The sequence below is a fragment of the Falco peregrinus genome, chromosome 13, assembly GCF_023634155.1.
Source record: "Falco peregrinus isolate bFalPer1 chromosome 13, bFalPer1.pri, whole genome shotgun sequence".
NCBI lineage: Eukaryota > Metazoa > Chordata > Aves > Falconiformes > Falconidae > Falco > Falco peregrinus.
Window position 1 is genome coordinate 22,318,374 of NC_073733.1, and position 12,278 is coordinate 22,330,651.

At 45.3% G+C, this 12,278-nt stretch overlaps 1 protein-coding gene across 1 annotated transcript in view; it reads right to left on the minus strand.

Annotated features, from left to right (window-relative positions):
- The window catches only part of LOC101918234 (sodium/hydrogen exchanger 2-like), a 40,952-nt gene extending 33,125 nt beyond the window's left edge, over positions 1-7,827 (minus strand). Inside the window, exons 1-2 of the mRNA XM_055818338.1 lie at positions 7,389-7,827; positions 524-708 (exon numbers count right to left, since the gene is read on the minus strand). The gene's annotated coding sequence lies outside the window, so the exon portion shown is untranslated. The remainder of the gene's footprint in view (positions 1-523; positions 709-7,388) is intronic.
- Between the last annotated feature and the right edge of the window lie 4,451 nt (positions 7,828-12,278).

The window sequence follows — 12,278 nt, forward strand, 5'->3', positions numbered from 1 at the left end:
GTTCTGCCAACCCCCCCTTCCCCTCCACCCTCAAATGAGCCACTTTGATTTCTGCTATTCTCAGGAAAAAAGCAAGAACGTTAATATTCACTTACATTTACCTTAAGCCAAAATTGAAATGTTTGCACCTTGTAGGGAAAAAAAATAAAGACCTGAAGTGGGGAGCTCAATGGCACCGCCTGGAAAATCTTTTTGTGCGTAGAATCAATATCTACTTGATAATGGAACCAGAAAAAAACAAACCAATAGAATTGGGACAGGATTTGAGGAAGGTCAACAGAGAGGCTAACACTAAAATATGCTCCATTTTTCAAACAAAGTCAGCTTATGAAACCAGGACCTTAAGGACTAAGCCAGTGATCAGCTGGAGCGGACAGACACGCATGCGCACTGGTTGACCTCAACTGCTCACCAAAGCTCTCTGAAGGGAGCAAACCAACCGTGGTTCTTCAGAAAAAGATATAAATGTTAACCGAGGGGCACAGAGCCTGGGCCAGCCCCCCGTGCAGGGGTTTTAACGAACCCGTTTCACTTGTTTTCTTCTCCGCTCCTTTCTGTGGCGAGCGTAGCAGCCCACACAAGCTGCACGCAGATGGGTCAGCGCAGCCTCTCTGCAGCCCGGCGTTCATCCTGCAGACCTTCACACACCTCCCTGAATACCCAGTTCTCCTTCTCATCGCTCTAATTGCCGGCTTGCTCTGCCTAGACCTGCGCAAGGACAACAAAAGACTCTTCATAAATATTTTGGACATTGTATTTCATTACAGTGAGAACCTTCAAGTTTGATTTTAGAATTTTGAAACTTTTCATTTTTCAGCTTTGCACTGTTTTACCCTGAAGTTCTATAGAAATGAGCTTGTAACTTCCCTTCAATTCTTATACGTATGCCTGTTCATTACATATTAGTCGTAAATAAACCAAAAGCCAAAGACAAAACGTTTTTCTAGAGTTCTATGACAACAGAATACGTGTTGTTCCTCTTGTAATAACTATTGATATTATTGAACCGCTTTTTAATGTGAGTACCATTTGATCATACATTTATTGACAAGCTTTCATTTTTTCTGCTCTAAAGTGCTTTCCCACATTTCTAGGTTTCCGGGCTAGATTCTAATCCCCATAATTGCATTGATGGGTCCCTTGCTCCTGCTGGAATGAAGAGGATTATGAGAAGAACAAAGTGTCATGTGATACGGTGACAGGGACCAGAATTCAGGCTCCTACAATAAAAACGTTAAAATTTATTATTTTAACTTCTTACAACAAATTATTTTTCTTTACTTACTTTGAGAGCAAAAGGAAAGGTGTGAAATCTTTTCTCTTACCTTCCTGATGTATAATTACCTCTAAGGGCACTCTAACTCGCTATGTATGCATGTATCATTTAACACACACACACAAAAAAGGTAAATCTCAGTTTTCATCACCTCTTGAAATTCATATATCAACTACTGAAAATGATAAAAGATAACTTTGAATAAGTTTGTGCCTTATATAGGGGAAAGGAAAATAATCTGTTGTGTACCTTTTAGCTATGGTATCACAAAGACTTTCCATATTATTCGGGCCTCAAATCAAGAAAGCATTTAAGCATTTACTCAACTACAAGGGCTCAAGGTTTCACAGCTTATGGTTAGTAACACCTGAAAATGCTACATCGGATCGGGGCCTCCCAGAAATACCCAGCACAAAGAATCACAGTATAATCCTCTCAAAAACTGCGCCAAGCTCAACACGCGTCGGCTGTCTTCCCCTCCGTGCAAAGGGATTGCAGGATTTCCCACCACTGGGACTCCCGCCGATTTCCAGTATTCAGTAGGATTCAGGTAATCCTGGTAGAATTACTTCTTCCTTCACAGAAGAAAACCTTGCTTTTTGCATACAAAGAAACGCCAGAGCTGTGGCACCGCACGAACGCGGGAGCGCCAGGGCTGCCGTCAGCCAGGGCAGCTCTACCTCTGGATCGCGGTCTGCGCCGAGAACGAAGAGGGTTTCAAACAAGTACTCACGGTGTTTACTGACCTCAGACAGGCTAAGCATTCCTTTTCTATTTTTATACTAGGAAAGTTTAGTATTTCCAGAAATTATTTAAACAGAGCCGCTGTGTGCATTCTCAGGGTGGCTTGTGTTTTCTCTTCACGCAGACGCCCCTCAGGGGCCCGGGGCACGCTCAGGGGGAACCTGCTTCCCTAGCGGCCCACGCTCGTCCCCGCGGGCTGCCCAACTTCGTGGTCTCCCTAGGGTGGCCGAGGCACCGCCACGCTCCTCCGAGCTACTCACCCCCACCCAAACGCCATGGCCACCGCTCCCTGCAGCCCCCAGCCCAGCGAGCTGCTCTCCCCCCGCCGCACCCCTTCTGCCCCCGCCGCCCCCCCACGCTCCAGAAACAATCTGGGCCCCGACTGCGTTACCACTGCTGGGACAAGCCTGCTCCCCACAGCTCCCCACTCTTCAAAAACCGCCAGCAGACCCCAACCCCTTACCTACCCTACACCCATTTCCAGGACTATTTGGCTTCGACACTCCAGGCACGGCAGAGCAATCAATTTCTCCTCTCACAGTTCTCAGCAGCAACATGGTTTCCACCCTTTCCCCCCAGGGAACGCTCACCTTCCGTCCACCACCAGCCCCAGAGGTAACTCAGTGGATTATCCCTGCGGGAGTTCTTGGCTCCCTATGGGGAAAGCCTTCGTGTGCCATGCCACACTCTGTGTATCTCGTCTAGAGATCACCCACATGATGTTTCAGTGTTATCACCTTTCCCACCCCCTTCTTTGAAGCAAACCTTTTTTTCCCCTCTTACCCAAAAAAACCCACAAAGCTTCCTTTTTGCACAAAGCAGCCAAGAGATTCGTTAAAAGCATCCCACTCCACAAGCAGATTAATAGCCAGAAACTTCTTCAAAAAAGCTAAATAGGGATGGCAGTTTGGTTTTTCTCCATCCCAAGCAAAAATCCAGATACGCATCCTCATCTGAGCTGGGTCTGCGCTGTAACAGATCCAGCGCTCTGACAAAAGCTGAGGGAGGGGCACATAGCAAAGCTCCCAAAAAGTTATCCATACACTTCACCTAGTCAGCTTGTCAAAAGATAAAATATAAATGTTAATGATACCTACGTTTGGTATGTGAATATGATTTTTCCCACTGTCATCAGAACAGCCATTTGTTTACATGCATTGGCTAAAATCGGAAGAAGAAAGCCATTCTCATTTATGAACATGCAAAATCTCTTTTTCCCCCCATCAGAATGGAAAGTGCTTCTGTTTCCACATATAATCACCTTATTTTTCAGCTTCCCCTCCTCATTGCCTACATTTTCCATTACATTTTAATATGCCCAGTGAAGACTGCGCCCAAAATACAGATCTTTCTGAAGAAGCCAGGACAGAAGAGCACATATTGCCACCCATACACAAGCCTGCGAGCAAACAGAGCACGGGTCAAGCAGGCAGGCAGTTTAGCAAGAAGATTTAATCAAAACTGAAATTAACCCAAGCCCTTGTCACACTTCCCTTGCTGGGAAAGATCACACTTGCAGCTATTCTGGACAGCAGGAATGGAAAACCCCTTAAAATCCAAAGCCATAGCATGGGGGGTGGGGCGAGTGGGGGGGTGGCATATCACAGCCCATCGATGTGTTGAGAAACTCACTTTGCATTGCAGGGAGCTGGATGGATTGACACGCTGCTGAACTCACTGGCACCCCATTGAACCCAGGCAGGAACGTACATTTAATTTAACATCAGCGACTTCATTCACAAATCTGGTTTCAATGAGAACCTGAATTAAAAAATCCATTGAGCAAATGTAATATTAATAAGAAATGAGTAAAGAAGAATAAATCAAAAGAGTGAGACACTCTCCCCCTCCCCACCAGGGAGCTGCAGAAGATGCATACAGTGCTGGATACAAACTCTGTGGTTTATTGCCTAACATTTCTCCAGCTTGAAAATCACAGCTTTACCACTGATGGTTTCACCTTGCCTAAACGGACAGAGTTTAATTAATAGTCCCTCCCATACCAATATTAGGACGATCCAGAAGATCCATAGTCTCCTCACTGAGCACCTACTCTTCTTCCATACAGCTTCCATATAGCTTCCATCCTGCTCTCCCTGTCAGCACAGCAGCCTGGTTGTGCTCCCCGCAGCAGACTTGCAAATTGGCTGTGTTACAGCTTTACATTTAACAACTGCCTAATTAGCATAGCCTTAAAGAATTCCTATAGGGTAATCCCAGGCCAAGTACCACTTTAATCATTTTGGCACCGACTTCTGTTCAGATTGTTTTTGTCAAAACCAGCTTGAGCTCTTTGAGCAATTGCTTAAATGACCGGTACATGGAATGGTCTAATTTTTTCTTCATCGTTATAACAGGAGAAGCCTGTAACTGTGGCCACAATAAAACAATAATACTTGTCCTTTTTGATAATCTACAAACCGCTTTTCTGATTAAAAGTCCAAACTTCTAATACCTAGAGACAAATCCAGAACTCAAACAACTGCAGCTCAGATTCATATTCAAGTGGTGGTATGAGATTTCTTCCACTAAATCATACTTTTAAGACTCATTACTTTTTACATGATCAAACTAAAGTCCTTAAATCTGTACCAAAAAAAATAACTCTCCAGGTCACGGTGTGGTACAGTGGGTCAGTCTGAGACCCAAAGGCTGAGCCCAGCCAGCAGAATCAACGATGACATGGCAGTTGTTCCTCATTAATTAGGTGCCCAAACCAATGGGGCTTCCTAAGATCCTTCAAGCCCTCCTCATGAGGGCATAGCCAAAGATTTTTCCTGCTCTGGCCTCAGGTATTACACATAACAAGGCTGGAAGGTATTTCACGGTGCAAGGAACAAACCCCTTGCAGGAAGCTGTCCTGCTGGGATGAGCTCCATCCTTTCCCCAGCTGTGGTCTGGCTGCTGGGGAGGGGAGGGCTGCCAGCTGCTCCCCCTCCATCACGGCTCTGGGGGCTTCCCCTCACACTCACACCAGCCTCCGCAAGGGTGGAGGGAAGAAATTCTTCTCGCTCACCTTTTTCTGCCAGCTTACTCAACCCTTCCTTCCCCAGTCCAAACTGCTAACCGCCCACTGGGAAAATACGCAGGCCTGGACAAACCAAACGCTGAGTATTACTGCTGTCATGGTGTGTGGTCATGACAGTTCTGTAATCCCAAAATAAAGCAAGAGCCAAAGAGGAAAACGGCCCTGGGGATCACCGTGATTTCAGCAGGCAAACTGCAGTGCCACCTGCAATAAGCTTGTGACTGGCAATAAAGCCATGGGACGGTTTGGGTTGGAAGGGACCTTCAGGATCATCTAGGGAGATGACACTGGTCACTCTTCCCTTACCCACCAGCACTGTAACCCCATCGTAGAAGGCCACCAAATTTTTCAGGCGTGATTTGCCCTTAGTGGAGCCATGTTGGCTGTCACCTCCTTATTTCCCACGTGCCTTGTAATAAAGTCATAGTAGATCATACACACACACAATAATTCTTCACCTCAGAGGGGTGAGCACATTGTGCCTCCTGAGGATTCTGTATTTACTAGCTATATGGATATTTTAATTTACAGAGTTCAACTCTGGGTGGAGATTGGTCCCCATTTATTGACTTACTGAGCACCACACAGCTCACTCTGGACACCCACACTCTGGCCCCACATACTCCAAGGTAGGCTGGAGATGCTCTGTTAGGAGGGGTCTACTTTAGAGAAAGTCCTTTATCTGCTGAACGTAGCCTTTGCTTTCTTTTTGTGGAATAAACATAGGAAGGTGGTTACTTCCTAGGATGTATTTGTTACATAAAAATATTCAATAGATCTGGCCAAAAGCCATTTCGATGCAATGGCATTGCCTGTGACCAGTGACCTGTACTTTATGTTTGATAGCTGGGTTCCAGCGGTGCATGGTTAGCAAGGGGAAACAGAGTTGTGCCAGTTCCTTCTCTGAGCATGCAATCGCCACCAGCAAACACCCAATCATATTATTTTACAGTCTAACTTGCACAATTTTTGCATCTGCAACATTAATGTTTTCATTTTCTATTCCAGTTTTTTGCAATTCAGCTAACAGGAAAGAGGAATAAGAATGAACAAAACTTGTTAACTTAAAACTTCAAGCCAAGATTTTTTGGAAACTACTTTGCAGTTATGTTCCTTGTTCCATTAAGTTCACAAATGTTGCTATTTTGAAACAAATCAGTAACAGTTTACGTACACAAAATGAGCAACAGCAGGCATGAGTCTGGGGTTTAACTCACTCTTCTTTGTTAACTTTTGTTACATCTCAGATTGAAACATCAGCTTTATAAGGTTGAGCAATGGACGGAGCAAGTAAATGGTCAGTGTCTTAGAAATTTGGCAATGGAAAGCAGAAGTGTATACTCACTACAGATGGAGAGTGAGAAAAAAACAGCAGCATCGCATAGTGAGTTATATTATTGCACAAAACAAGAATTTTTTTGAGAAGCATCAAGGAGCACTAAATAGTGAGTCAGAGCTTACACATCAGCAATGCTCTGTGGGTGCATTTCTATCACAGGGAACTCTAAGCATATGCTGTGTCTTAGAACTTGGGAAATCTATGTGGGGCTTCCTACAGCTGGGTACAGCAGGACCTGAGAGTTTGCAGAAAAGCCTGATGCAGAGGCGTGAGAGTGAGTTAGAGCCACACCGTGCTGCTTAACGTAAAGTGAAGCACCTCAGCTCCGAGGAATAACACTCCGCGTTCACAGCAAAGCTCGGAAGTCCAGTCCCACAGAAACAGCAGAGGGACATTAAAGCCAGCAGCCCCCTTTGGGATCAATTCAGCTGCGGTGACACTGCCAAAATAAACCTGTAACCCAGGGCTGGCTGAATTGCCAGCACTGCCGATGGACGGAGCAAACAACCACAGCCTGGTTTGGGCTGGGAGGGAGCTGACAGCCCCCCGAGCCCCAACCCCCGCCAGGGGCAGGGACACCTCCCACCAGCCCAGGTTGCCCCCAGCCCCGTCCAGCCTGGCCCTGAGCACCCCCAGGGATGGGGCACCCACAGCTGCTCTGGGCAGCCTCTGCCAGCGCCGCCCTCACGGGGAAGAATTTCTTCCCAGTATCTGCCCTAAGTCTGCCCTCAGTCAGCTTAGAGCCATTCCCCCCCGCCCTGTCACTGCACCCCCCCCGTACAAAGCCCCTCCCCAGCTTTCTTGTCGGCCCCTTCAGGTACTGGAAGGTGCCAGAAGGTCTCCCCGGAGCCTTCCCTTCCCCAGGCGGAGCAGCCCCCGCCCCAGCCCACCGGGACAGCAGAGTTTATATTCCCAATATAGAGTTTCACAGAGTTCAGAGCCACATATTTCAATTTTACATAGCCAGAGCTATATTTAGGAAAGATGCTGCTTCCACTTACCCTCAAGGAAAAGCAGAGTTAATGAGACATGGAAAAAGCCTGTGAGTCTTAATGCTGCTTCTGCTGCTGCTTTTAAAGACACAGCTCTTCTGGTTCCCTGCCATTATCCTTCACCAGGTGAAGCTCCTCAGCTCCTTGCTCACTTGTCTTTCAGCACTTCAACAAACATCAGCAAATAAACCCCCAAGAAAAGTGACAAGATGCCAGATTATTCACAAGAAACAGCAATTTAACAAGATTTTAACAACAGAGTCAAATTTTCTTCCTGGAAGCAAGCCCCAAACAAGCATCCCAAGCAAAATAAAGCCCTGATAGACACAGTCAACAAAAAAGCCCCAGCACGTCTGTGCAAGTTTCAGCTCCGGACAGTCACGGTGCCGATTGATGCACAAATCACCCCGACTTGTGCTGCTGTACCAGCTGCCCCTCCAGTCTTCCCCAGAGCACAGCCCTCGCGCCACGGGGGAACATCTGCAATCCCTGCCTGGGACAGGAGGCACGAGGAAGGTGGGTCTTTGGCCTCCTGGGATTCACAGGTCAATACCAAACTCTTCCATCTCCACTCGAAGCCTGCAGGCAGCCAGGACGTAGCAGTAGCAGAATCTGTTAGCAGCTCAGCACCGAGCTGCTGTGTGGCTGCTGGCCCACACAGGTGATTTATACTCCAAATAGATTGATGGGGTTATCACAAATAAATTAACTCAGGCAGGAATTAAGTGGTAAGGATCTTCTGGTAAAGAAAAATGGGTTAATTAAAATCAAACACGCTAAACGTTGGAAACTTGTAAAACAGGAGCAAAACAGAAATTAAAAAATCAGTATTTCGATTTCATGCATAAACTAGCGGAGGAAAAGCTGGATTACCATCCTTCTAGATTTTAACCTGCAGAATATAAGAACATCAGCTGATGGAAGCTGTTATTCTGCACACCTGGGCATCCTTTTTGCGGGAAATAATCCTCCCTCCAAAGAGAGGTGGACTTTAGGATTTATTTGCAAAATGGTTGCAAAGCTCTGGAAATCCTGAACTAAAAGGTACTAAAGGAAACCACCACTAGGTATCATCATTTGACTATTGAATAGATACCAGCAAAATTGTTAACAATGATCTGGCATGTAAAAATCCTGATTAAACACCCAGGTAGATTAAGTCACCTTCCGTAGGGGCTCATTTCCCACAGCAGAGAGCAGGCTGGGGAATGATATCCCAACTACAGGTCTCAGTTAATTGGCTATAATTAGCTAAAAAGCCCAGCTTACTCCAGGGTCCTGGTCCCAGCACCTGATGAATGTTTTTCTGTGGCAACAAGGAATCAGAACCGGGTATGAAAGTAAAAAATTCCCTGCCAGCATTTCTCCTTCAATTTCAGATTTTCTGGCATGTGGATAAAAATAACCGCCAGCCAGAATGTGGTTTTATATGTCTGACCTGTAAAATTCGGCACTGCTTTCATTTGTAATAAAACACATCTGCTGTCCTTCAGGAGTCTGGGAAAGCACACCTTTTAAGGGATTTTCCTTATGCAATTTGAGTTCACAGAGCTCTTCCTGCTAGTGAAAACAGGCACAGCTTCAGTGCAGCTGATGGAGTTTTCCTCACTTAAATTCAGAATGGGACTTCGTATCTTTCAAATAGAAATAAATCCAAAGCATCTCATGGATTGAAACATGTCAATTAAAATTGCATTGAAATAAAAATAGTAAGTGAGCAATAAACGTATGTCTCATCTTTCCAGAAATTAGCAGATTTTGCTCCTAAAATGTATTCTGCAGCAACACTGCAGGTATCTTCCTACAAAGAGAAGTTAATTTTGAGAAGTTATTTAAGTTTTGGATTAAACCAGAGTAACAAACACAGGGTGGAAAAAGTACCCAGACGACACTTTTCCACAGGCGAAACCACATAGCATCCTTAAAAAAATATCATTTGTGGTGCTTCACATTACCAACGTGCATTTATCTACATCTTCCCTTGCACTGCTAAAACAAGTGTTACTGTGCTAAGTACTGTTTATTTATTAAAATTCTAAAAACTAGGTCACCTTATGTTTTTCTGTTAGAAAAATGAAGCCCAGAAGCATGCCTGCAATAAAGCCACGTATTATCCTTACAGGTGCGAGACGTATCCTGGCTTCAGCTGCATCCACGGTACGGCTGGGTTCAGCAGAGCTGCTCTCAGGAATTATATAGCACACTTCTCGCCTCCATCACGCTGTAACACTGGCTGTAATTATAATAAAGGCTACAGATAGCAAGCTTTTCTCATCACATTGCTTGTTGTGCTGTGTTTTCTTTTCATTCTAGCTAAAATTGTCCATGTATTTGAAAACAGTAACTCAAAACCAGGTTCTGTAACCAGTCCTGGAAAGGTGTGGGACGGACGCAGCTTTGCAGTAACCTTGGATTCTGCCAAATACGGAATATTCATTTCCATACTCTCTTCTGTCACTCTGTTTCTTTGATGGTGACGGGAGAAGCAGGGCCACCACCCCAGCAGCTGATGGTGCTCAGCGGCTTGGTCAGTGTTGAAGCCGCAGCTGGCTTCAATATCTGGGGCCGGGGGCTGGGGTTAGCAGGAGGGAGAGCAGGTCTCCCCGAACGCGTTTCTCAGGACAGAAAAACGACCAGAGTCCAGACCCCAGCTTTAAACTCTGACTCGCATATTTCCTGAGGAAGCACCTTGCGCAATTAACTTCTTTTAAGACTTTAGTTCAAACTATAAATACATCCCAGGGGAAATCAAAGGCTAGGGCAAGGCAGCACAAATGCCACAGAGCACTTTATTCTATGGTTAATTGCAAACCCTTTGGTTGGTGATGCCCTTTGGAGTATTTTTCCTCTCACCCTCAGTTAACTTATTCTCTGCCCCTCTACCAAGGAAGACTTCAGAACGCTGCCTACTCTGGACTCCTCCAGAATTTAGTAAAGTCATTTCGCCTCTTCCAAAGGACTCCCAACTTGATTTGGAATGCTGAGAAGGGGATTGAGACACACGTGGAATTAGGGCAATGCACAGTAAAAGCAAAGCATCCTTCCCTATCTTTCTCTTAAAAAACAAGGACTAGTTTCAGTATTACTTTGCTCCTTGCACCACTAAGATCAATGGGAATTTTTGATCAGGCAAGGATGTTCACCTAGGTCTTGGACACGTATGAGTCTGATTTTATTTAATTATTTGCTACATACTCAGCAGGAATTGTGTTTGCCTGTCATTTCGATCAGGAGACAGGTTCTTACTTTGGCCACCCACATCGCTTTTCCCTGCAGGAGCAGGTTCTTCCCAATCCTGCTGGTCACCAAACTACAGCAATCCCTCTTTTCCTTCACCCCTCTGGAAACCCCCATCCTGCCACAACACTATCACAGAAAAAGCTACCTCAGATTGAAGGCTGCCTGCCAAAGTAACCCATTGAAAGCTGGGCACTCAAGATGACAAAGAGCAGGAATAGGATTTTTAAAGGCAGAGAAAAGCATACGCAGCTTTCAAGACAGTTCAAGAGAAGCAAAGCGCCCATCTTCCTACAGCTCCCAGATGAAAGTGTATAAAAAGCGGGGAAACACCCCAAAACCAGGGGTGTTTGCTCCGCTCAGACGCTGCATTGGCTCGATGCTTAGACAGGCTCACTCACCACCACCCATCAGGCTGAGCAGCCTCGTTGGCCAGCTGGTTTCTGTTTGATTTCAGACCTTCGAGGTTTGACCTCAAACTTCAGCACACATACCACACTAAACCCACGTGCTGCCACCCCAGCGTGTGTTAAACGTTACGTACATAGATTCATTGAGCTGTGCGCTTAAGTTCCACCCATCCCAAACGACATTGCAAGGCATCAGGAAAGGTTAAAAAAAATAAAAAATCTTTAAGATACCCAAAAGTTTTGTAGTTCCCTTTCCAGTATGCACAGTGCTGTATTTAGCAGGCTGTTTGACAACACGTGCCGTGACGCACACAGCGGCGGTCGCACCCTCCTCCTCCAAAAGCCCCAGCCACCAAGGTGCAGCCTTTACACAGGTACAGCTGACTACGGGTCCACTTCGCCTTTCCTCTGCAAATTTCCTTCTCTGTATAGGCCAAAACAGACACAATTTTAACCCAAAGCCCCATCACACAGTTCCTATTACAGTAAATACAACTAATTCATAAGCTAAATTACTTGAATAAAGAGCTTCCAGGTGAATCCCTTGTGAATTCCTGTCTTCTCAATGTTCTGAGGCATTCTTTCAAGCCTACGGATATTTTAATTGTAAATGCCAGCTCAGAGATTATTTTTAAAAATGCCCAACAACTTAAGATGCTGGATTTAAACAAACAAAGAAAAAAAGCAAAATAAGCCATCAAAACCCCAACAACTTTGATCTCTTCAAAGGACTGATTGGATGCCAAGGGCCTTCATTTACAAACATGTAAAAAATTGCATTTGATGAATTATTACCTAGAGATCACCAGATCCTTTGCATTCTCTTAAGAGGGTTGACAAACATGTAAAAAAATGCGTATTATGCATCAGAGGTTAAAAGATGCGTCTCAAAGGCAAGGAAGGTTCGGGTTTACGTTAGCTGTTTCGGAGCAAGCTTCCCCAAGCAGCTCTGCTTTACACCGTGTCCCATACCTGTGCCTTGAGGGGCATCAGGACCCAGGCAGAATGATGTCACTGGCATGCCAGCGTGCATTTGGGAAGCTTACACTTATAGAAACAGTTTGTTGCTAGATTTTGGATTGGGATTTCACGATTGCAAACTCAGAACTGCAGGCATGTCAAACTACTCAGTCACAGTGCAAGGGAAGAGGTTTCCTTACCAGAAGAAAGCTTCTGCAGACCAGGTAGCAGCCTAAGTAATTCATCATTTTACACTGGTGACAGAGTGATTAATTTCCAGTTGAAATACTGA